This window comes from Hypanus sabinus, chromosome 1 (genome assembly GCF_030144855.1).
Source record: "Hypanus sabinus isolate sHypSab1 chromosome 1, sHypSab1.hap1, whole genome shotgun sequence".
Taxonomy (NCBI): Eukaryota; Metazoa; Chordata; class Chondrichthyes; order Myliobatiformes; family Dasyatidae; genus Hypanus; species Hypanus sabinus.
Window position 1 is genome coordinate 74,242,105 of NC_082706.1, and position 25,167 is coordinate 74,267,271.

Below are 25,167 nucleotides of genomic sequence, written 5' to 3' on the forward strand. Positions count from 1 at the left end.
CAGGACTTTGCAGCAAACCTGCACGGTGCATGGATCTTCTCCAAGGTCGACCTCGTCCGAGGGTACTATCAAATCCCGATACATCCTGACGACGTCCCCAACACAGCTGTCATCACCCCATTTGGCCTTTTCGAGTTCCTCCGCATGCCGTTCGGCCTGAAGAATGCCGCACAGACGTTCCAGCGGTTAATGGACGCAGTGGGACGGGACCTGGACTTCGCGTTCATCTATTTGGACGACATCCTCATAGCCAGCAGCAGTTGTCAGGAGCATCTGTCCCACCTCCGTCAACTCTGCGCCCGACTGAGTGAGTACGGTCTTACAATCAACCCCGCCAAATGCCAGTTTGGACTCGATACCTTTGACTTCCTGGGCCACAGGATTACTAAAGACGGGGCAACCCCTCTGCTCGCTAAGGTAGATGCATTCCGCCACTTCCCCCGACCCACCACGATCAAAGGCCTTCAGGAATTCAATGGTCAATTTCTACCACCGCTTCCTCGCTTCAGCTGCCCGGATCATGCGCCCCCTGTTCGCCCTGATGTCGGGTCCAAGCAAGGACATTACCTGGGACGAGGAGTCTGCCGCTGCTTTCGTTCAAACGAAGGAAGCTTTGGCGAACGCCGCAATGCTAGTACATCCCAGAATGGACGCCCCTACCGCCCTCACAGTGGACGCATCTAACACGGCAGTCAGTGGGGTGTTGGAGCAACTCATCGCAGGTCGCTGGCAACCCCTGGCGTTTTTCAGCAAACACCTGCGGCCACCCGAGCTCAAGTACAGTGCTTTCGACCGGGAACTGTTGGCACTCTACCTGGCAATCCGGCATTTCAGGTACTTCCTAGAAGGTCGACCCTTCACCGTGTTCACGGACCACAAACCGCTTAACTTTGCGTTTATGAAAGTGTCCGACCCCTGGTCGTCCCGCCAGCAATGCCACCTGTCCTACATCTCTGAATACACGACGGATGTCCGGCATGTCTCGGGTAAGGACAATGTCGTGGCGGATGTGCTCTCTCGCCCTACTGTTCATGCCCTTTCCCAAGGGGTAGACTTTGAGGCACTGGCAGAGGCGCAGCAGGCGGATGCGGAGATTCCGAGTTACAGAACCGCAGTCTCTGGTTTGCAGCTCCAGGACCTCCCCGTAGGCCCGGGTGAGAGGACCCTACTCTGTGACGTCGCCACCGGCCAGCCCCGTCCCGTCGTCCCAACAGCCTGGCGGCGCCGTGTTTTCGACTCCATTCATAACTTGGTGCAACCCTCCATCCGGACGACTGTCCGGATGGTTTCCAGCAGGTTCGTTTGGCACGGACTCCGCAAACAGGTCAGTGAATGGGCCAAAACGTGCATGCACTGCCAGACGGCCAAGGTGCAGCGGCACACCAAAGCCCCACCGCAGCAGTTCCATCCTGCCCACTGGCGTTTCGACCACATTCATGTGGATATCGTGGGCCCCCTGCCAGTGTCGCGTGGAGCGCGGCACCTCCTAACTATCGTGGACCGGTTCACAAGATGGCCAGACGCGGTCCCGCTCACCGACACCACCTCCGAATCTTGCGCCCGAGCCCTGATCACCACCTGGATATCTCGCTTTGGTGTACTGGCCCACATTACCTCCGACAGAGGCGCCCAGTTCACCTCCAGCCTGTGGTCAGCTATGGCCAGCCTTTTGGGGACTCAGCTGCACCACCCACAGTCGAATGGGCTAGTGGAGCGTTTCCACCGTCACCTGAAGTCGGCCCTCATGGCCCGCCTGCGAGGAGCCAACTGGGCGGACGAGCTTCCCTGGGTCCTACTCGGCATCCGCACAGCGCCCAAGGACGACCTGCACGCCTTGTCGGCCGAGTTGGTATACGGCGCGCCCCTGGTCGTCCCCGGGGAGTTCCTACCAGCCCCACGGGGGCGAGAGGAAGATCCCGCAGCAGTCCTGGGCAGACTACGTGAGAAGCTCGGTAACCTGGCCCCCATACCCACTTCACAGCACGGGCGGAACCCGACCTGCGTACCCAAAGACCTGCAGAACTGTAAGTTTGTGTTTGTACGAAGGGGCGGGCATCGGCCACCGCTACAGCGGCCATACGAGGGGCCGTTTATGGTGCTCCGGAACAACGGGTCCACGTTCGTGCTGGATGTTGGGGGGAAAGAGGAGGTTTTCACGGTGGACCGACTCAAACCGGCCCATGTGGACCTGGCGCAACCGGCCGAGTTTCCGGCACCTCGGCGCAGAGGCCGACCTCCCAAGCAGGTTCTGGCCCAGACTGTGGTTAAGTGGCGACCCATTTCCTGGCACATCCGAACCGGCTCACAATTAGATAGCCTACGGGGGTTTGCGAGCACAGAGCTTTGGAGCCTCTGCGCCACGGGGGGGAGGGGGGCAGGTTGAGGGAGGCTTAAAAGTGAGGCTGAGGATTTAAAATAAAGTTTTTTCCTCGACTGCAGTTACTGACTCCATGTCGTAATTTTAGCGCTGCATGTAGCACACTGCTACAAAAGTATATATATTTTATACAGACTCGAGATTTGTCTTCTTACAGGTAGCTGCAAAAACAAAAGAAAAACTGCCAAACACCCAATGTGCAGAAAAAAAAAGAAAGGAAGAAATTGTGCTCAAGTAAAAGTGACATTCAAAACCGAAGTTCACAGGAGTGAGTTCACACTATGATAGTTGTAGGCCACAGCCACAGTTTAGTGTGGAGACGAGTAAAACCAGTGGAGCAGTGATTTGAACCGGCCCATGTCTTGCTGCCAGCCCCAACATCCGGACCTTTTCAATCTGGCCTGGTGCTTAAATTGTCCAGTCCTTGCTTTGGACCCGGATCCTGTTTTGATATGCTTGTGGGCCAGTGCCTCCTCAATTCGGCCTGTACCCAACTTTTCCAGTTTGGCTCAGTGCTTTAATTGATCCAGCCTTGGGACGTCCCTTGTTTTGAGGCCCAGGTCTAGTCCCCATCGCATCTGTTCGCTTTGCCTTAGTTCTGCCGAATTGAATTACCTCCAAGTTGCTCCAGGAATGGCCAAACATTGGCTCAATCCCCACTCTTCGACCCGGACCCTAACACCTTGATTCATCCGGTACAGATCACGCTGCAGCCGACCCGCACCTTGGAGACTTCAGTTCCCACTGTAAAAATTGCAGGTCATACAGGCAATTCAAAAGCTCAACTCTGACAGGAAAGTTACAGTCTATGTTTGCAGTGATTGTTTGGCAGAAAAAAATATAATTAATGATTTAATTGTTTTATTTGCCGCCAGCAAGCAGTCGCTGAGCTTCACCAGCGTCATCTTAAAACGGTAGTTATTTAAGGAGGTAGAAGGTAATGGTATGATTTCATTAGAACTAAGGGGACCTGCTAGAGTTTCTACAAATTGTCTGGTCATGGAGCCAATAGCACTACACAGCACAGAAACAGGCCCTTCACCCACTCTGCACCAACCATGAGACACTAAACCTTTTTAATTCTGCGTCCCTTCCCATCAACTCACCACCAGCCTCAACTACTCATCATCACACCAGAAGCAATACACAGTTTGAATCCAAGCACCAAGGATCCACTTTATTCACCATATACATTTACATATATTAGGGATTTGCTTTGTTGTGTTGGTCAGTGTGCAACATGCAGCAAAAAGCAGCAACATTCAACAATTATGAAGATATGGATTAAAATGTACATTAACATCTACATGTATTTACAGTGCAAGTAGCATTATAAAAATGGTTTAAAATGTTTATAGTGTACTGCAGTAACTGCGGTAATAGAGAAAGGGGTGGGGAGGGCTAGCTAGAATGGCTGATCAGATTAACTGCCTGGCAGAACAATCTTTTGAGGTGACATGAAGTGTTTGTATGCAGTTTCTAAGTGAGCTACTAATCCACACACACTGGGCATGTGGGAGGCCACAGGAGGACATGAGAGTGACTCGCACAGCCACAATGAGAACCTGCAAACTGCACCCAGACAGGACCAAGGTCAGGATTAAACTCATACCACTGGACCAGTGAGGCAGCAACACTAGGTAAAAGTTTTAATCTGACCTGTTAAAACACTTCTGCATACAGGAGGTGATAGGACTGTGGATCTGTCTTCTGCAGACATGTTAGATCATATTTTAAAATGTGAAGCTGAGGTCCTTGCTAGTCAAAGAGGACAGAAGTACAGTGTTAGGCCACAGAGCAGCCGTGACCTGACAGAATGGCAGAAAAGACTTGAGAGACTGTGGAAACAAACCCTCTTCCAATTATCCTTTACCATGGTGGCATCACGGTGTTATATCAGAAACAGCAAGACTAGAATTTGTTTCAAAGTTCAAGGTAAATATCAGAATCAGGTGTGCTATCATTGGCATATGTTCTGATATTTGTTGTTATGCAGCAGCAGTACAATGCAATGCAAAATAAAAACTGTAAATTACCGTAGGAAATAAATAAATATTTATTTTAAAAGTTGAATTAAATAAGTAGTGTAAAAATAGAAAGAAAAGAAATGAGGTAGTGTTCATGGTTTCAATGTCCATTCAGAAATTTGATGGCAGAGAAGAAGTTGGTCCTGAATCAATGAGTGTGTACCTCCTTCCTGATGGTATAATGCGATGAGAACATGTCCTGGATGATTGGGGTCCTTAATGATGGATTTTGCCTTTTTAAGGTGTTACGTACCCCGTAACTGGGTCACTTACCAGCAAAGATAGAGGTCCGTTGAAGTCTGATGGTACTATTTTTAACAGTATTTATTCATAAAATACACAAAAATAATATCAGTGCAAACATACAGATAATATACGTCGTCAATACTAAATCTAAAAGCACGGGTATAATAATAATCAATAAGAAATAGCTCTATCATTGTCTCGGGGTAATGTATTGTCCGATGGAAATATAAAAGTCACTTTAGTTCATTAAAGCTGTAGGCTGCAGCCTTTGGTTGGAGTCAAGAGAAAGATGGAGGTTTAACTTGCCCATCCCTTTTATGATGTCAATCCTTCGAGAGTCGTTGGGGGACTGATTTCCCCGTTGTTGTTAGCTAAAACCATTCTTCCGTGGCAAGACCCACCAATTCCAAGGCAAATGGAAAGGGATGCATGTGGGCTGTTTCCACTGGCTTCGCTATTACGCTGTTACAGGAGTTCTAGCGTTTCTTCTGGTGCGTCTGAGGGGCTGTTCCCACAGACCCTCTTTTATCCTGACTCACAGGGTCTCAGGTGTCAATCAGGTTGGGATGATGCAATCCCTCCACCAATTCCCCCCCCCCCCCCTCAGTTCATTGCCTGGGGCTTCGATGCATCGTGCAGTATTCAATACACAATTCCATCTCCAAGAGACAATAGCCGATATCAATGGTTCTGCCTTTCGGAGGCCAGGACACATTCCAAACTCTTTGTGGATTCTGCATGTCTTTCTCTCATTTCCTGGGTCTCCTGAACTGACTTAATAATGATCTTGCAATTCTCACAAAGGAGGTTGCTACCCCGCACCCTTCGGCCCCTCAGAGCTGTGGCACATTCGTAACAAAGGCATCACTCCTTGAAGATGTCCTGGATACTGTGGAGGAGCAGACTGAGTTCACAACTTTCTGCAGTTTATTTCGATCCTGTATAGTGCCCCCCCAACACATCAGCCCATGATGTTTTTGGTGACATACCAAATCTTCTCAAACTCCTCATAAGAGTTAGCCACTGCCATGCCTGCTTTGTAACTGCATCGATATGTTGGGCCCAGGATAAATCCTCAGAGATGTTGACACCCAGGAACTTGAATTGCACACCCTTTCCATTTCTGATCTCTCAATGAAGACTAGTGTGTGTTCCCTCTTCCCACCCTTTCTGAAGTCTACAATCAGTTGCTGTGACACTACTTAATCAGCTGATCTATCTTGATCCTATATTCCTTTCATCTGAAATTCTACCAACAGTAGTTGTGTTGGTAAGCAAATTTATGGACAGCATGTGGGCTGTGCCTAGCCACACAGTCATGGGTGTAGAGAGAGTAGAGCAGTGGGTTAAGTACACATCCTTGAGGTGTGCCAGTGTTGATTGTCAGTGAGGTGGAGATGTTATTTCTGATCTGCACAGACTGGTCTTCCGATGTGTAAGTCAAGGATCCAGTTGCAGATGGAGGTGCAGAGGCCCAGGTTTTGGAGCTTTTTGATCAGACTGTGTCGTGGTTACTTGAAATGACTTGGAGACACAGACAATTCTTCAAGAAAAGTAAACCTTTATTTGCAAACAAAGGCTGAGGCAATCAATGAACTAGTCACCGAAAGCCCACCGAGCTCCGGTGTACAGCATTCTTTATAGTAATTTCTTATCTTAGTTACATATCAGTTTTATTAGCATACCCAATCGATTTTTAGTTGCTTATCATCTATATATGAATTAATTAATCACTCTTGCCTAGCCCACGGTATGTCACCATTGTGTGCCACCCATTCGCATAGGGACCTGAGTCTTTGCCAAGATTATGTTCTCCAGACAACCCCCTCACATTACATTCCCACCTGCAGCATCTTGCCCGCCACCATTATCTCATACTGAACAAAGGCTGAGTGTAATACATGGGATACATCTCAGCTAATAGTGCTGCTAAACAAACAGTTGTTCTGTAAGTGCCATAATAAGCAGCTAAGAGAGTACAAAGTATCTAGTGAAAACAACACATAACAGAATGTGATGGAAAATAATACATATTAATATTTGGTACCTAGAAGTGATTACATAGTACAGTAAATAGCTAATACATTGTGATTATATTTCAGGGATATATATAGTGGTTATGTTTCAGGTATATAGAGCTTATGAGTGGTTATGTCAGGTATATTTCTCAATATAATCTCCCCTTTGAGACCCACAGGGTCTCACACAGAAAGAGAACATTCAGAGGCCATGCACCAAAGCCAAAATAAAGTTCAGCATTTTAATCCCAAATCTGGGTCAACTACAATTTCCATACTCAGAGCTCAAAATGATCTCTTTCTGTTATCCTAGGCTGTTGAGCCAAAAACCTGTCCCTCCATAGCTGAGACAGGAAAAAAGACTCAGACACCCTTACAGACTAGTGTCCACATTATTAACGCCTTCCAGTCCGCTTGGTGCGTCGCGCAGACTGTAACTACATCATCGGCTTTTCTCCTTGTCTAGGGTCAGATTCAACAATTTCCAGGAGCATCGGAAATTGTTTTGCTGTTGCACGCATTATCAAAGTCTTGATACATGGAAGAAAACAGCACAGAATAAATGCACAACTTATCAGCACAATGCCTGCAGTCATTGCCAATTTAGTCAGCCACGCACCCCATCCCCCTAGTTTGCTTTCTAACCAGTCAAACCACTGATGCCCAAATCCTGCATTCTGTTTGACCTCCTTCCGCAGATCCTTTAATTTATTCATTGCTCTGGTGAAAGACCTTTCTAGTGTAGTATTGTTCGGTATGAAAGTGCAGCATTGATCTCCAAACATCACACCCCCCCCCCTTTTTCTGCCAAAAGCCAATCCAGTACCTGTCTGTTTTGCCATGCCATCCTGTTAGTTGCATCCAGCTGTTGCCCTAAGGCCTCCAGTGCATCATAGGTGCAGTTGATGAACCTCTGTTGATTGTAGTATATATAATTTATCCATTCAACATTTTTGCTTACCCCTGTCACAGGTATGATAGCTTCCCAGTGAGCATCTCATGCGGTGTCAGGCATGTCACTCGATTAGTTTGCATGCGGTAACTTATCAATGCTAACGGTAAAACATCGACCCAATTAAGTTTAGTGTCTGCACAAATTTTGTTTAGTTTGGCCTGCAGAGTGCCATTGATTCTTTCTACCATGCCCTGTGACTGAGGGTGGTACACACATCCAAACCTTTGTTGTACTCTCAGTACTTGTAATACCAATTTGACCACCCTTTGGATGAAGGCTGAACCGTTGTCCGAGCTAATCTCCGTAGGGATTCCAAATCTGGGGACCACTTCATTTGTCAGGAACTTTACCACTGTTCCTGCCCCTTGATCCTTTGAGGGTACTGCCTCTACCCATCTGCCGAACCTGTCAATTACCACCAGAATGTATCTTTTCCCTCTTACCGTTTTTTTCATATCTACGTAGTCGACCACCAGATGTCGAAAGGGTCCTTCAGGCACGGGTATGTGACCTATTGGGGTTGTAATCCCCCTTCGCACATTATTCTGTGCACAAACCTCACACTGTGCTAAAATATAGTCGACCGAAGCCTGTAAGTAAGGCAACCAGAAACCATCCTTTTTATTTTCCTTATTACTTCCCCCCTTGCACAATGGTCCATCCCATGTGCTTCTGAAATCAGAATCGTCAGTAGAGGGGTGGGCGCTACCAACAAACCGTCTTCCGTGCTCCACAGGCCTTCTGAGTTTTGTTTGGCCCCCCGTCGCCTCCACATTGTCTGTTCTGCCAACGGTGCCCTACCTTGCATTTCAACCAGGTCCTCTAGCATGGGTTCTGGCTCTAGGCTTACCTGGGGTGCAATAATAACTGATGTACACCCAGACGCTTTCCTGGCTGCTTTGTCTGCAGCTTGATTTCCTTTAGTTATCATACCATTCCCTTTCTAAATATTCCACCTGCTGCTTACAAATTTGCAGTTTTTTCCTAGATATTTTATGTCCTCTATACGCCAGTTTCTCCAAAATTATCACAGTATCCCGTCACACTGCTCCTTACTTTCAGAGCAAATCAACAAATCATCCACATACTGTATCAGTGTACTTACCAGCGAAATGCCATCCAAATCTTCCTTCAGTACTTTATTAAAAACATGTGGTGAATGCTTAAATCCTTGTGGCATTCTAGTGTAGGTGTACTGGCTGCCTCTGTATGTAAATGCAAACAAATACTGACACTGTTCGGCTAGGGGAATGCTGAAGAAAGCCGAACACAAATCAATCACTGAAAAGTAGCTCGCTTCCGGCGGGATATTAGTCAGCAGCGTGTGTGGATTCGGGACCACTGCTGCCAAATCCTCCACTACCTCATTCACTGCTCGTAAGTCATGCACCAGTCTCCATTTGGGACAGGCAACAGCGGAGTATTGCAGGGGCTGTTTACTCTCTTAAGCACTCCTGCCGCCAACAGTCCCTGTATTGTCGGCGCTACACCTTCCTCCGCTTCCCTCGTTATCATTGGGTAATGTCCCTTCCCACTCGAGTTCTCGGGGCAGCCCTAATACCTTGCTTAGGGGTTTACAGGTCCGCTCGGACCCCCGGGAGCTGACATGTAGCCAAACTGTGGCTCCCTTGCCATTGGCTCCTGCTGATACGAGATGGGCCATGGTTTAACTGGGCAGTCTCTCTTCATGTGTCCAGGCTGGTTGCATCCCCAGCACAATTTTTCTACCTCTCTTTCCCCCTGTCTCCTCTCTAATCCTCTTTGCCCATAACTCCTCTGCCCCCCTCCTTGGGAGTTCCAGTCCCGTCTGGGCTGTTGCTTAAATTTACTCTGTCCCAAATAGGGCATCTGTGGAAATGTTCCTCTGAAGACATTCATTATTGGCATGGGGTTTTCTGGCCCTTGACTGACAGAATGATTGGTTCCCCCATCTAATGGTGTAATGGCTGTACTCACACTAGAGATGGCTGGCAGCATCTTTTTGCTTTTTTCTTAATCCCTCTTTTTCAGTTCTTCAAGCTGCATTTGCAATAGCTTTCGCTGCACCTCTTCTTGCTGCTCAGCCAGCTTGCGTTTGTCTCTCCGATATTTCTCCACCGCGTGGACTACGTGATCACTGAATGCTCGTGGGGTCAGTGATGACAGCCCAACCACTTCCTCCAATTTAGACTTGACCTGTGGAGGCATTGCATCCAAAATGCTCTGATGGAACAGTGAGTTCAGAAACAAGCTATTTTCCACCTCTTGCTCAGTCTCCAGTCTCCACCTTTTCAACTGGTTTTCTACACAGGCTGCTGGGTTTTCAGAGTCTCCCAGTAGTTCCCCCTTTAAGGCTTTGGGGTCTACTCTGGGTGGATAAAGCTTCCTGAGGGCCTGCCATGCCCTCTGCCTCACTGGATCAAAATTGGCCCCATCAGTCTGTGGGCTGTCCACATTCTGTAAGCCAGCCATTTCCATCAGTTCTTTCTGCTTGGAAGTTCCCATCAACTTTATCAGCAGTGCCTTCAAATCTCCCATAGCCAACAATCGTCCCGTTGTTTCCTCCTCAAAGGCTCTAATCCATTTTCCTGCCCCCTTGTGCAGACTAGGCAGAGTATTTTTCAGCCCTTCCAGGTCCTGGGATCCCCAAGGGATATACTGTACTTGTCCTGATCCCTTACCAGCAGTGGCAGCATTTCCTTCTCCCCGTTCCATGTAATCAAGCTTCCTGCCTCACCTGATTCTTCATCTATTGCTGACCCTATTTCTACTGGCTGCCACTCATACATCCTTGGGGTATACCTTCTTCCTTGCTCCTTCTCTCCTCTAGTCCCCTCTTCCATCTCCAATATCTGCCTCTCCGTCCTCTCTCGTATTTCCTCCTCATTATCCCAAACTTGGACTTCTCCCTGCATGTTTACTGTTCCCATCAGCAGGGGGCACTGCTTAGGGGTTCCTTCCTCATTATAGGGAGGGGGCTTTTCTGTTTCTTTGGCATCCGGGTACGGAGCTGAAGCCAGCTTCTCACTGTACCTTCCTCTCTCTAACAGGCTGTTTCTCCAGCACCTTAGTGTCTTCCTCATTTGTAATCAATATTCTACCTGTCCTTCTCAGCCTTCCTCCCTCTGTTCTGAGGAGTTTTAGCACTTCCATTTCTCGTTCTCTTTTTTTGCCCTCTTTTCTTAGATTTATCTTTTGGTTTGTAATTTTTAATTAGTCCCTCCATTTCTTCACACAATCTTACATTGAATGTCCCTTCTTTTGGTCATTTCGTGCGCAGGTGTTTGGTTCTTTTTTCCCATTTCTCTGAAATTGCAGTAATCTCACTCCTACTTACTGGGAATTTCTTGCACAGTATGTCTACTGCTGTTCCTTTTTCCTGTCATGTTATTCTCTCTTTTTAAGGTATTTCAGAGATTCACAGTTTGTTTATTGGATGATAATATTTACTCTAATTCTATGCCTAGTCTATTCTGTTCTGCCTGTGCAGACCTCTATTCAGAGTGGTACCCACAGAACTTGCTCTTGCACCTCATCTGTTCAAACCCTTATCTCTTAAAGGTATCCACGAGGATTTTCTACTCTAATTCTATTCTATTTTTCCTTACCCTGACCATGCAGCCCTTCGCTCTCTGCGAAGCGGTATCCACAGGGATTTCCCAACACCACGTGGAATTTTTCTTAACTTAACTTATTATTAACTTATTTGTACTTACCCTCACTGCAGTGTTCTTGATCAATCCTCTGAGCCTCTTGTTAACCCCCAATTCTGCCAGATTCTTTGGACCGGAGAGACCCATCGGCAGTGGTTCCACACTGCTGAGACTCCAAGACCTCCCCAAAGCCAACTTGTCCAAATTGTCGCAAAAGGCGCTTACCTTTAGTTTGGGTGCACCCTTAATTCTGTTAGCCTTATGGGGTCTCTGGAGTACTGGGAAGCGTCCCCAATCTGCTGTTTCCTTTCCGCGGGTCTCTTTCCGGTCTTGCCGCGGTCGCCAATTTTGTCGTGGTTACTTGAAATGACTTGGAGACACAGACAATTCTTCAAGAAAAGTAAACCTTTATTTGCAAACAAAGGCTGAGGCAATCAATGAACTTGTCACCGAAAGCCCACCGAGCTCCGGTGTACAGCATTCTTTATAGTAATTTCTTATCTTAGTTACATATCGGTTTTAATAGCATACCCAATCGATTTTTAGTTGCATATCATATATATATGAATTAATTAATCGCTCTTGCCTGGCCCGCGGTACGTCACCATTGTGTGCCACCCGTTCGCATTGGGACCTGAGTCTTTGCCAAGATTATGTTCTCCAGACAACCCCCTCACATTACATTCCCACCCGCAGCATCTTGCCCGCCACCGTTATCTCATACTGAACAAAGGCTGAGTGTAATACATGGGATACATCTCAGCTAATAGTGCTGCTAAACAAACAGCTGTTCTGTAAGTGCCATAATAAGCAGCTAAGAGAGTACAAAGTATCTAGTGAAAACAACACATAACAAAATGTGTCTAGAAAATAATACATATTAATATTTGGTACCTAGAAGTGATTACATAGTACAGTAAATAGCTAATACATAGTGATTATATTTCAGGTGTATATATAAAGTGGTTATGTTTCAGGACATAACCATGAGTGGTTATGTCAGGTATATTTCTCAATAACTGTAGAAATTATTATGTTAAATGCTGAGTTGTAGTCAATGAACAGCCACCTGACGTTAAGTATTAGTATTGTCCAGGTGATCCAAAACCAATGAGCCAATTGAAGAGCCAATGAGATTGCAGTCCTATTTGGCAATAGGAGAATTGCAGTGTGTCCAGGTCCATGGAGATAATTCTAAACATAACCATCCTCTCAAAGCGCTTCATCACCGTAGATGTGTGCGACTGGGTGATAGTCATTAAGGGAGCTCACCGTCTTCCTGGACACTTATATGATGGTTTATTATCAAAGTACATGTATGTCACCATATACAACCCTGAGATTGGTTTTTGTGTGGGCATACTCAGTAAATCAGAATCAATGAAAGACCTGATCCAACAGGACGGCAAACAACCAACTTGCAAAAGGCATCAAACTGTGCAAATACAAAAGGGGAGAAAAACAATAAATATCAAGAACGTGAGATGAAGAGTCTTGAAAAAACTGCTTGCATGACAATTTTACTTTCAGGTTTGTGTCCTGGAACATGTATTTGCCTTTGGTTGATTGTTGCCTATCTTAATCAGTGAAATTTGATGAAAAGCTGAAGAATTTTTAATATTTAAAATAGGGAGGGATATGGAAAAATGCTTGTTACATCATCATCTTTACTGAAGCCTGAAACTTGCTTCTATTTTTGCCTTTTTGTGATTTCGCAGTTGCCCATGGATTACAATGTAGGAAGGAAGCTGAATAGTTCACTTCATTTAGTAGCTTTTGTGTCTGAGCCAAAACCTTTGTGACAGGTTTGAAGGTACGAACGTGCACTGTTAATAATTCTGCAGGCGAAATGTTCCTGTTGTAAAATAAGGACAATATTTGTTTAAAAGTACATTTTGGACAATGCTGCATTACCTTAGGAAAACTGATGGAAGAAAAAAAAAGTTTCAAAACTCATCTTCAATTAGTTGCTTCTTTCCTTGGAAGATATTCAACAAGAGATGTGTAGATCTGTTGTATTAATAAATGTTTGGTCACTTCTCAATGATAATTTCTGGTTGTCTCCAAGTTTTGATTCATTTATTCATAAATTCTTTGTTTCTGATTCCCTGCTGAATCCATGTTGTGAACCCATCAAGAAACAATGATAGGAGAATGCCCTCTCTGAGTGTTTGAAAGAAGAGATTCATTTATAAGTGTTTACATGCCAAAGTTTAGAAAGTTTATCAGAGAATATTTACTTTTTAAGGGGGTGTACATCTAATACAAAGAATCTGCCTGAATTGATCAGAATTAACTGAATTATATCTGTTCTTTAGACACTTCTTCACAGATCTCCGTAGTTCCTAAATGATTTATTGTTGATACATGCATGAAAGTTAACCTCGAACTTAATTTTTATATAATTTTTTATTGTTGTTATAATCATTGAATGATGTTGCATGTTGTACCAAGAGACCACAGCAAATTCCTAATATAGTAAATGTATATGGTGAATAAGATTGATCCTTGAGTCACAAAGCACGTCTTTCAGGAGCCAATATGCTCAGTCCTAGTAGACCATTTTTTAAATTTAATCACAGCCCATGCTAATCTTATTTATGGTGTAATTACCTTGTTAATTGTGAAATCTGATTTCATAACAGTCTTGTTCAATACTTTTCAGTCTTTTTATCATGGAATTTGTCAACTTTGAAAGCTATTTTAAATAGGAAAGTATTTTATACAAAGCAATAAACAGTTTTAAAGACAGGATTAACAACCAAACATCAGCAGCAATATCTGTGCCTTTCAATTACATCAAGTTATATCACAATACAATTGAAAGCATGTCCTTAGCAAGTCACTATGTATAACAGTTAGTGTATATTTGCAAAAATAATACATATGCGTTGTTGCTTAATCAGCTTGAGGTTCTATTTAAATAGATCTGAGTTTGCCTCTCTTTGACATCTTTATGTTTAGTGTAATCGACATCAGAACAATCTGAAGGCTTGTGCTCAATCGCCAGTCTGTTTCAGATTCTGTGGCTGTAAAAGGTAATCCAGAATGCTGTGTTGCCTCCCTGGTGCCAGGGTTCAGGGGTGATTGTTGAATATCACAAGAGAGGAAGGTAAAAGAAGAGCAGTAAGTTTCATTAATAATCAGGGATAATATCATAGTTGCACTGAGAGGGTATAGAAATGGAGGATGCATCCACTGAGTCTACGTGGGTAGAACTAAAAAAAATGAGAAAGGTGCAATCGTTGACCACCAGTAGTTACAGGAACATTGAGGAACAGATATACAGGCAGGTTAAGGGAAGGTGCAAAACAAACAGCATAGTCATAGTGGTGATTTCAGCTTCCCCAATATAGTCTGGAACCTCATGTTAAGCTCGTCCAGAGATTAAGATGCATAGGATCCATGGTGACTTTAACTTCTTGGGTTCAAAATTAGCTTGCTCTTAGAAGACAGAGGAAAGTGGTCGCTGGGTGTTATTCTGGCTGGAGGTCTATGACTATTAGTGTTCTGCAGTGATCCATATTGGAAGCTATGGTGTTTGTGATATACATAAATGACTTAGATGGAAACATGGATGGGTGGATTTGTAAATTTGCGGAAAACACAAAGATTGGTGGTGGTGTGGATAGTATAAAAGATTGCCAAGGGATACAGCAGGATATAGGTCTGTTGGAAAAATGGGCAGAGAAGTGACAGGTGGAGTTTAATCTGACCAAGTATGAGGTGTTGCACTTTATTAGATATAAAGGAAAATTACACAATTAAACAGCATTGATGTGCAGAGAGATATTGTGGTCCATTGCCATTGCTCTCTGAAAGTGGTCAAATTAATTGATAGTGTGTAAAGGAATGTGGTATGTTTGCCTTTATTAGTTGAGAAGTTGAGCACAAGAGTCAGGATGTTATGTTGCAGCTTTATAAAACTCTGGTTCAGCTGTATCTCAAGTATTGGATTCATTTCTGGTTGCTTCATTATAAGGAGGATATGGAGGCTTTGGAGAGGATGCATAATATGTTTGGATTAGAGGGCATGAGCTGTCAAGGGAGTCTGGACAAACTTGGTTTGTTATTTCTTCATGATGGAGGCTGAGGAGAGGCCTGGTGGACAGTATTGTGATAGGCATTGATAGAATAGAAGGACAGCCAGGTATCTGTTTTTCCAAGGTTGTAATGTCTATTACTAAAGGGCAGGCATTTAAGGCAAGAGGGATAAAGTTCAAAGGAGATGTGTGGGACAGTTTTTTTTTGTGCAGTGAGTGCTGTGTGTCTGGAATATGTTGCCAGATGGGGTGATGGAGGCTGATACGATAAAGTCATATAAGAAACTCTTAAATAGGTACATGAATTTGTAATGACCATGTGGACCATGTGGAGGCAAAAGAAATTTGTTTAATTCGGTGCTATTAATTTGTATAGCACAAAATGGTGAGCCAATGGGCCTGTTCTTTAGCAGTACTGTTCTACATTCTAAAGCCAATAAGACTGAGCATTAAGAAAAATGATACAGATTTTTATGAATGTAGATTAAAAAATCAGAAGGCCACAATGATAGGCAGTGAAAGACCAGAGTTTCAAACATCTTGAGATTAGTAAGGAAAACAATTTTAGCAAGAAACTTTACTAACTTCTTAAGAGAGTTTCATTGAGATAACCTTATTTAGAGTAATCTTCCGAATTATCTGGGCATAATATGAGGCATGCTAATATGTGGAAAACAATGAATATGTTAATGGATTTATAGGATGCAAAATTTGACTCTGATGGTCTCCAGTATAGCAGCTTATAGTTGTACTAGTTACTATACTGATAAAGATGATGGTGCATATTCTGCTAACATGCACCAGGAATATCAGCAGAAAGCAGATTAAGCAGAAGAAGCAGCTGATTTGACCACAGATGTGATCTAAATAGATTCCAAGTGGAACAAAGGAAATGTGGCCATTTTATGCATAGAAACAAAATCAACCCCTTGTGTGTGAATGTGGTAATCTTGACAGCACAAGTCCCATATCTCTCTGTGCACTGCTCATTCAAATCACTGTCCAGTTGCCTCTTAAACATTATCACAGTTACTGCCTCCACCACCTTCACTTGCAGTTCATTCCAGATAGAACTACTTAGAGAGAGTCGTCAACAGTGGTTTCGGCAGCAAACTGAAATATGGCATTGCATCTGTGCTTGGCCTCACAGTCATAAGTACGAAGTGAGTAGAGCAGGGGACTGAGCACACAGCTTGTGGTGCGCCTGTGCTTCGTGATGAGTGTGGGGGAGATGATGAACTGACTGTAAATGAAGAAATTGAGGATCCAGTTGAACAAGGAGGTATTAAGGCCTAGGCCTTGGAGCTTATTGATTAGTTTTAAGGGGATAAAAGTGCTGAATGCAAAGCTGTAGTCAATGAAGAGCATCCTGATGAATGTATCTTCCTGTCCAGATGTTCCAGGGCTGAGTGAAGTGCCAATGAAATGGCATCTGCTGTTGACCTGGTGTGATGACAGGTAAATAGAAATTGATCCAAGTCATTCCTCAGGCAGGTATTGACATGCTTCATCGCGAAGCTCTTAAAACACTTCATCACAGCGGGTGTAAGTGCAACTGGACGATAGTCACTGAGGCAGGTCGCCACGTTCTTTTGGGCACTGGTATGATTGAAACCTGCTTGAAATAGGTGGGTAGCTCAGACTGCCGAAGTGAGAGTTTAGAGGTATCAGTTTAGAGGTATTCTAGCCAATTGATTAGCTCAGGTCTTCAGTATTTGGCCAGGTGCACTCTCAGGGGCAGATGCTTTCCTTGGTTTTCCTGTCCTAAAGGATGCTCCCTTGTCTATGTCAGAGACTGAAATCATAGGACTGTCAGGGGCTGAGAGTTCATCAAGGTTCTCTCAGTCAAAACAAGCATGAAAGGTACTGAACTAAACCTTGTTGACCACATATTTTGTAGCCTGGGGAAAATTACAAATACAGGACAACAAATACTTTTTCAGGTCTTTAATTCCTTTATCTGTTTGAGATGTTTCAATGCAGAAAGAGGGTATCAAAATAAAAACAACAAAATGAATTTTTAAAAAAAGAGTTCCTGCTGTTATAATCTCAGCTTAATTTCAGACCATATCCTTGTTATGTATGCAGTATGAAAATAAACATAACAAAATATACCAAACCGATACGGTAGTGGCAATCTTTGGCACATACATGCTTAACTTCCAAAAACATTTAGGCTAAACCATGAAATGAGTTTTCCTCGCTCACACTATTAGGCCAATAAGGAAATTAACACAGTACTATTCCAGTGCGGATCAATTTTCTCATGAAAATCTTTCCTTCCCAAACCTAGGAAAAACACTCGGACGTCATTCTCTCTAGATTATGGCAACTCTTCATTCTACACCCTTGCAAAATGATGTCACCGTTTTCTCCTAGAGATACAGGCAGCTATTTTAGCATTACCAAGGTGAACGGGTGTACTTTAACAATAAAAAAATGATATTCAACAGTCACCTGGTTAAACATATGTCGCTTAGTTTTAACTTTGTAGGAGGTGATAGCATTCAAGCACTACAACAGCTGTTAAGCATCCTTCTGTGATTCACGTTTAGTCTGGATTTGCCACTTCCACATGTGAGATGGTTTTCTAGAAGTCATACCCAGACCTCTTGTACTTTCCTTGGTTGAAAGACCTGAACACCAGTGATCCAGCCTCTCTTGGTTCATCCAGGCCTTCTGGTTGGGGAAGACTTTGGATGATTTTGTGAGGACACAGTGGTCCACAGGTGTCTTAATAAAGTCTGTTTGACAACCATGCCTCATTCATTCATATCACGAGTTTTTGAACATAGCCAAGTCCACCTACTCGAAGCAGTTCCATAGCCACTCCACTGCCTCCCTCGGCTTCCTCTTTGTTGTCCTGACCACTAGTGTTTTGCTCTTTAGCCTCTGCCTTTATACAGATAGGTGGAGGACAGCCAGATGATCAGATTTACAGAAATGTGAGCAGGGATGAAACATTCCTGACTGTAGTCGTAACAGTGGTTGAGTAGATTGGGCCTCGGTCCTACAGGAGATATGTTGATGACAATTGGGCAGAGAGTTTTCCAAGTAAGTCTGATTGAAGTCTCTAGCAATGATGTGAAAGCATCAAGGTAAGCTGTTTCTTGTTTGCTGACTGTGGCCCTCAATACATCATCTGCCCTTGGCTATCTGTAAACTGCAGCCAAGGAGCACGGAGGGGAACTCTCGCCTTTATACTGTTTTGTTACTTGTTGACATTATCTGCATGTGATGTTATTTCAGATGTCTTTGTTGGAACAAAGTAACTCACACAGATTATCTAAAAGCTTCTGGGGATAAAGATCCCAGACACCCAAAATTAATACCACGAGGGTTGATTCTCTAAGTACACAAAAATCCGAACCACTAATTTATCATACCTGTGAACATGCTTGATTTGCTGAGTGACAAAATAAGCCTGGTCTGGAACCTTCACAATATTGCAAATAACTTAACTGTCATCTGGTTTTTATAGGCCAATTAACATAACCCCATTGTTTTACATTGATTAAATATGGGCCTATATGACCTCACTATTTCATTGTTAAATGAAATTTAACCTTTGGAAAAGTCATGCTGATGTGCAGGAAAGCTGGGATTAGCAATATGCCTCTTGTTACGTACCCCGTAACTGGGTGTCTAACCAGCAAAGATAGAAGAATCCGTTGGAGTCTGGTGGTACTATATTCAAACAGTGTTTATTAGTAAAATATACAAATCAATATCAATAATGCAAATATATAGATAATACACATTAGTAATAATAAACCTAAAATGTGGGAATAATAATAATCAATAATAAACAAGTTCTATCGGTCTAGGGGATAATGAATTGTCATATGCAAGTATAAAGTTCAGTTCAGTTCATACGTGCTGAGGTAGATGTTGGTTGTTGTGTTGTAATCGTTGGACAGAGAGAGAGAGAGCGAACGAGCAGTAACAGCTACAGGCAGGCAAACCTTCCTTTACGTTTTTGATCCATCGTTTCGTTGTGGCCATTCAGGTATGACCCCTCTGTCCTTCAGCTAGACCGTTCTTCTGTGGTGGACTCGTCACTCTGGCATGAGTGGTCACACACACAAGCCCCCACCGGCCCTGCTATAACACTGTGAGTTAAATTGACCGATCCTTTGTTCGGTCTCCGATGCCCCACACCTTCACGTGGGTTCCAACACTCAAGCAGTGCTCAATAGTGTGTCTCCTGGTGTGTCGGAGGGGTGTCTCCCCAGACTTCACTTTTATCCCTACTCACAGGGTCGCAGTTGTCCATTAATTTTGAATGGCTTTGTCCATCAAACCAGCCCACTCCGGACAGTCCACTGAGGAATTTTAATGAACAGAATGGTTTAAGATAAATAACCCTCTCAGAAGCCATAAGTCTTTCAGAAGTCATAATATGGTGAATCAACAAGTCTCCCTCCCCTGCTTTATCTCTCTCTTATCTGTAGCAGATGTTCCAATTCCAGCATGTTTTCTGTTACATCTCTCTCTCTCTCTCATTAGCAGCATAGCAACAGTAATGGTTTGCGATTCTCCCGGGGGGTGGGGGGGGGGGGGCACGTGGGTGACTCTGTACCCTTCTGCCCGTCAGAGCTGTTCATTCTTCATAACACTCTCAAGCCCAAGAAAGTGGATGTCCATCACAACATAAAAGCCTTTGAAATTAAACTGTAAGTATTTAAATAGGATGCTGAAAATGACAATTTAAATATTTCACAAACCTGAAATAGATGACAGATCATGGAATTCCTAAAAGCTCAGACAATTCAGAGTCTTCCAGCGCATTTTTTGAGCATTATTGGTTCAACTACTGAACAATTTTCTTTAAGATTCACTGTTCAGGTCATTTGAAGAAACTACAAAATTCATAAAGTATGCAGATAGTGTGACATTGGACAAACTCACTTTGGAAATATTGCAGTGGACTGATTTGTGAGTTGCAATTGATTTTCAACACAGCCCAATTTGGAAACAAAAAAAATAGACCATAGCTATATGCACCCCTCCTATCCATGTACCTATCCAAATTTCTCTTAACTTTTGAACTCAGCCCTGCATCTACTACTTCCATTGGTAGCTTGACCACACTCTCACCATCCTCTGAGTGAAGAAGTTTAAACAGCACCTCTCAGTGCCCCACTGCTCACTGTGTAAGTACTACCCTAGTTTGTTCTCCCAAAGTGCAACACCTTGCACTGGTCTGCATTAAATTCCACCATATTTTTCAAAGTGACTAGATCAAAGCTTAAAAATCTAGGCAATGAGGTTCTAAAGCTCAGGAATTTCACTCCAAAACTTTCCATTCAAAACTTTCAATGTCTGAAAAAATCTTGCAATGGTAATATTAGCAATATTTTTATCATCATATGTGCATAGCCCTCAAAACAACAAAATACAAGCCTGATATAAAAAGCAAACACGAGGAAATCTGCAGATGCTGGAAATTCAAACGCCAACACGCACAAAATGCTGGTGGAACACAGCAGGCCAGGCGGCATCTATGGGGATAAGCGCTGTCGACGTTTCGGGCCAAGAAATGTCGATAGTGCTTATCCCTATAGATGCTGCCTGGCCTGCTGTGTTCCACCAGCATTTTGTGTGTGTTCTAGCTTGATATAAAATATTTGGCATCGTTAGTGCAGCAACAAATATCTCACTGAGAGGAACGTGTGAATTTTTGTGAATATGCACCAGAACTTACAATTTCTCATTAAATGTCTTATGTTATATATGAGGTACAATAACAATACTATTTAGAAGTTATCTTTCAATTATCTTTTTAATGAATATTTTTTGAATGGAATTTCTAAAATACTTCATTTATTTCAATCTGTCTCTCTTATACTATTAATAATAAAATAATTAATGCATCTAAATAAGCTACAGAACTCATCTTTTTCTCTTTACAAACGTTCAAAATTACTGTTACTAATTCAATAATCTCTGCTCAACATTACCATTGCATGCAAGATAATTTTTTAGATTTTTGCTAATTTGGGCACGTGCTCAGAAAACTGTTCATCACCCTTTCTCTAAAGCAGGGGTTCCCAATATTTTTTCATGCCATGGACTCCTACCATTAACCATGGGGTCTGTAAAACCCAGGTTGGGAACCCTTACTGTATTTGGAAGGCCAAGTATTGAAATTACTGAGATTGCAGATGCTGGAATCTGCAGCAAAATATATAACAGCTGGAAGAACTCAACTGTCTGCATCAGGGTTTTGACCTAATACGTCAATGATACCCTTGAGCATCCTCAAATGCTGCTTGATCTCCTTCATTTTTCCGTGTATGAATCAAGACAAATGCTTTGCTCAAAGGCTTGTGTGAAGTTGGAGCTCAATGCTCACAATGCTTCTTTGCACTCCATGCAGGCTTTCTGGCAGTTATGTTCATGCACCAAACAGCTTCAATGTATAACTCCATCAACTGTCCTGTACAGGCTGCCTAATCAAAGTCCCCTCAGACCTTTGCACTGGAACATGTGATCCAGCTTCAGTGAACTAGTTCTGATGCCATCCAATCGCCTCCAGTTCTGGCTACTGGCCATAATTTCCGCCAATTCAACACATAGCTACCCTGCCTCTAAATAACCTTACGTAGCCTAGCATTTGGGACATCATGTTTCAGCTTTAGCTCACACTTGGTGCAGTTCTGGTCACCACTCTACGAAAGGATATGATACTGCTAGTAAGAGTACTGAAGAAATTCACCAGGATGGCATCTGGAATGGAGGGCTTTAGTTACAAGTAGAGATTCCCTTGTATCAGGAGAGGCTCTAATTATTATTTATCGTTTAATTGCATATTTTATCTTCTTTTGCACATTGGCTGTTTGTCAGTCTTGCTTTATGTATAGTTTTTTCATAAATACTATTTTTTTTTAACTTTCCTGTAAATGCCTGCAAGAAAATTAATCTCAAGGTAGTATGTAGTAGCATAGAATCATAGAAAACCTACAGCACAACACAGGCCTTTCGGCCCACAATGCTGTGCTGAACGTGTACTTACTTTAGAAATTACCAAAGGTTACCCATAGCCCTCTATTTTTCTAACCTTCATGTACCTATCCAGGAGTCTCTTAAAAGACCCTATCGTATCCGCCTCTACCATCATCACAAGCAGCCCATTCCATGCACTATATGGTCATTCTCCTCTGTCATTAATAAGGCATTTTCACCCGCAGAGCTGCTGCTCACTGGATGTTTTTTATACACCATTCTAGAGATTGTTGTGTGTGAAAATCCCCTGGAGATCAGCAAGTTCTGAGAAATTCATAACCACCCACTCTGGCACAAAGAATCATTCCACAGTCAAAGTCACTTAAATCACATTTCTTCCCCATTCCTGTTTGCTCTGAATGTCAACTGAACCTCTTCACCATGTCTGCATGCTTTTATACATTGAGTTGCTACCACATGACCAGCTGATTAATTATTTGCACTAATTTTTGCCACAGAGTATATATGTACTTTGTTAATGAATTTACTTCGACTTTGAGAGATTGGCTAGACTGAGATGCTGTTGTACAGTTGGTTGTGAAGTGACTACATAGAGATTTATCTAATTATGAGGGGCATAGATAAGGTAGATAGTTGCAATCATTATTCAAGGGTAGGGGAGACTGAAGCTGGAGTACAAAGATTGAAGATGAGAGGGGAAATAGTTAAAGGGTTTTGAGGGGCAGGTTCTTCTCACCGGGGGGGGGGGGGTCTGGGGTGTGTGTGTGGGGGGTAAGCATTTGGAATGGGCTGCCAGAGAACAAGTAGAAACAAGTGCAATTACAATGTTTTAGAAGCATCAGGACAGGTAGGTGATTATGAAACAAGTAGCTGGATATAAGCCAAGTGAGATTAGCATAGATAAACGACTGTCAGCATGGATGAGATAGGATGAAAGGCCTGTTTTCGTACCATGTGACTCAGAATCAGGTTTAATATCACTGGCATATATTGTGAGATATGTTGTCTTTGTGGTAGCAGTAAAATGATATACATAATAATAGAGAAAAATGTAAATCACAGTAAGTACATATTAAATAGTTAAATTATTAAGGAGTGCAAAAATAAAAATTTAAAAAATGTGGTGAGGTAGTGTTCATGGGTCCATTCAGAATTTGAATGGCAGAGGGGAAGAAGTTGTTCCAGAATAGTTGAGTGTGTGCGTTCAGGCTTCTGTGCCTCCTTCCTGATGGTAGCAATGAGAACAAGCCATGAGCTGGGAGATGGGGGACTGTCTGGCAGTCTGAGGCATTGATTTTTCCAGCTATGCTTCTATGCCAAATTGTATTTGCCATTTCATTTAACTGACCTTAATTACCGGAGAGAGGTTAGTGAACTGCTAACCCTGCACACACCCCCCACCCAGTCAGCAACTATCTCCCACTGCTTTAGTGGTGTGTTTTCGGAAATCCTCCTGGATCTCTACAGAGCAAGGACATCTCCTGGCCCAGAATAACACACGGAAAATGCTCAGCAAAAAGAACTCAGCTGCTATGGAGAGGAATAAGCAGACAGTGTTTGGAGCTGATGAAGCGTCTCAGCCCGAAAAGTCAGCTGTTTATTCCTCTTCATGGAGGCTCCCTGAGTTTCTCCAGCATTTTGTGTGTGTTGCTCTGGATTTCCAGCATCTGTTGTGTTCATCATCTCCTGACCTGCTGTAGCTTCTGTGCATCTGTCCTGCGAGTGCTGCAGGCCAGATTTTCCAACTGAGAAAGCAAGCAGAGGCTATCGGCCCGGTGGCCTGTCTTGGGGTTGGAGGACTGGCTGTGTGTGTGGAGGGGGGGCATGGGAGGAAAGGGGCTTGTTTTGCTGCTGTTGTTTTCTTGCTTGTTGTGTTCTGGGTCATTCTGCTGAGCATTATGGGTATGCTATGTTGGTGCCGGAATATGTAGTGACATTTGTAGGCTGCTCTGAGCATATCATTAGGCTGTGTCGGTTGTTCACACAAACAACACATTCACTGTATGTTTCCATGTACAGTACATGTGATAAGTAAATGATTGAATCTGAACACCAAGTTAGTGCACTGCCTACTTCAGAAATGACATAATCAGATACAGAGATCCTCACATCTGTTTTGGGGTTATTATCAATTGAATCAGAGAATCTTACAGCTTGAAAGGAAGCCTTTGAAGTTCAAAGCCCGGCTCTTACTTGAACCCTGCAAATTCTTCAGCTTGTGTCCAGTCATTTTATACAAGTAGCTAAGATGTTGATTTAATCCACAATTTAGGGAATGCAGTCAAGACTCCATTGGCAGGGTACTGAATGGTGTGGCACTGTGGAGTGTGCTGGGACAAGGATCTGGGGATACAGATCCATAATTCCCTGCAAATGGCATCGTGGGTAGATAGGGTCATGAAGAGCGCTTTTGGCACATTGGCCTTCATAATTCAAAGTATTGAGTGTAGGATCTGGGATATTATTTTAAAGTTGTATAAGACATAGGTGAGGCCTAGTTTGGAGTATTGTGTACAATTCTGGTTACTTACCTACGGAAAACATTTGAATAAGATTGAAAGAGTGCAGAGAAAATTTACAAGGATGTTGCTGGGAGTTGAGGGCCCGAGTTTTAGGGAAGAGATGAACTGGTTAAGACCTTATTCCCTGAAGCATAGGAGAATGAGGGAAGATTTGATGCAGGTATACAAATCTGTGAAATGTATAGATATGGTAAATGCAAGCAGGCTTTTTTCCATTGAGGTTAGGTGAGACTAGAACTAGAGGTCATGTGTGAAGGATGAAAACTGGAACATGTGAGGGAAATTCTTTGGTAAGAGTGTGGAAAGAGCTGCCAACGGAAGTGGTGAATGTGGGTTCAATTTCAATATTTAAGGGAAGTTTGGATAAGGATATGGATG

General features: G+C 43.4%; 1 protein-coding gene across 2 annotated transcripts in view; it reads left to right on the forward strand.

Annotated features, from left to right (window-relative positions):
* Positions 1-25,167, forward strand: part of LOC132394670 (oxidation resistance protein 1-like) — a 513,615-nt gene that overhangs the window by 139,601 nt on the left and 348,847 nt on the right. The gene's annotated exons all lie outside the window — the stretch shown is intronic.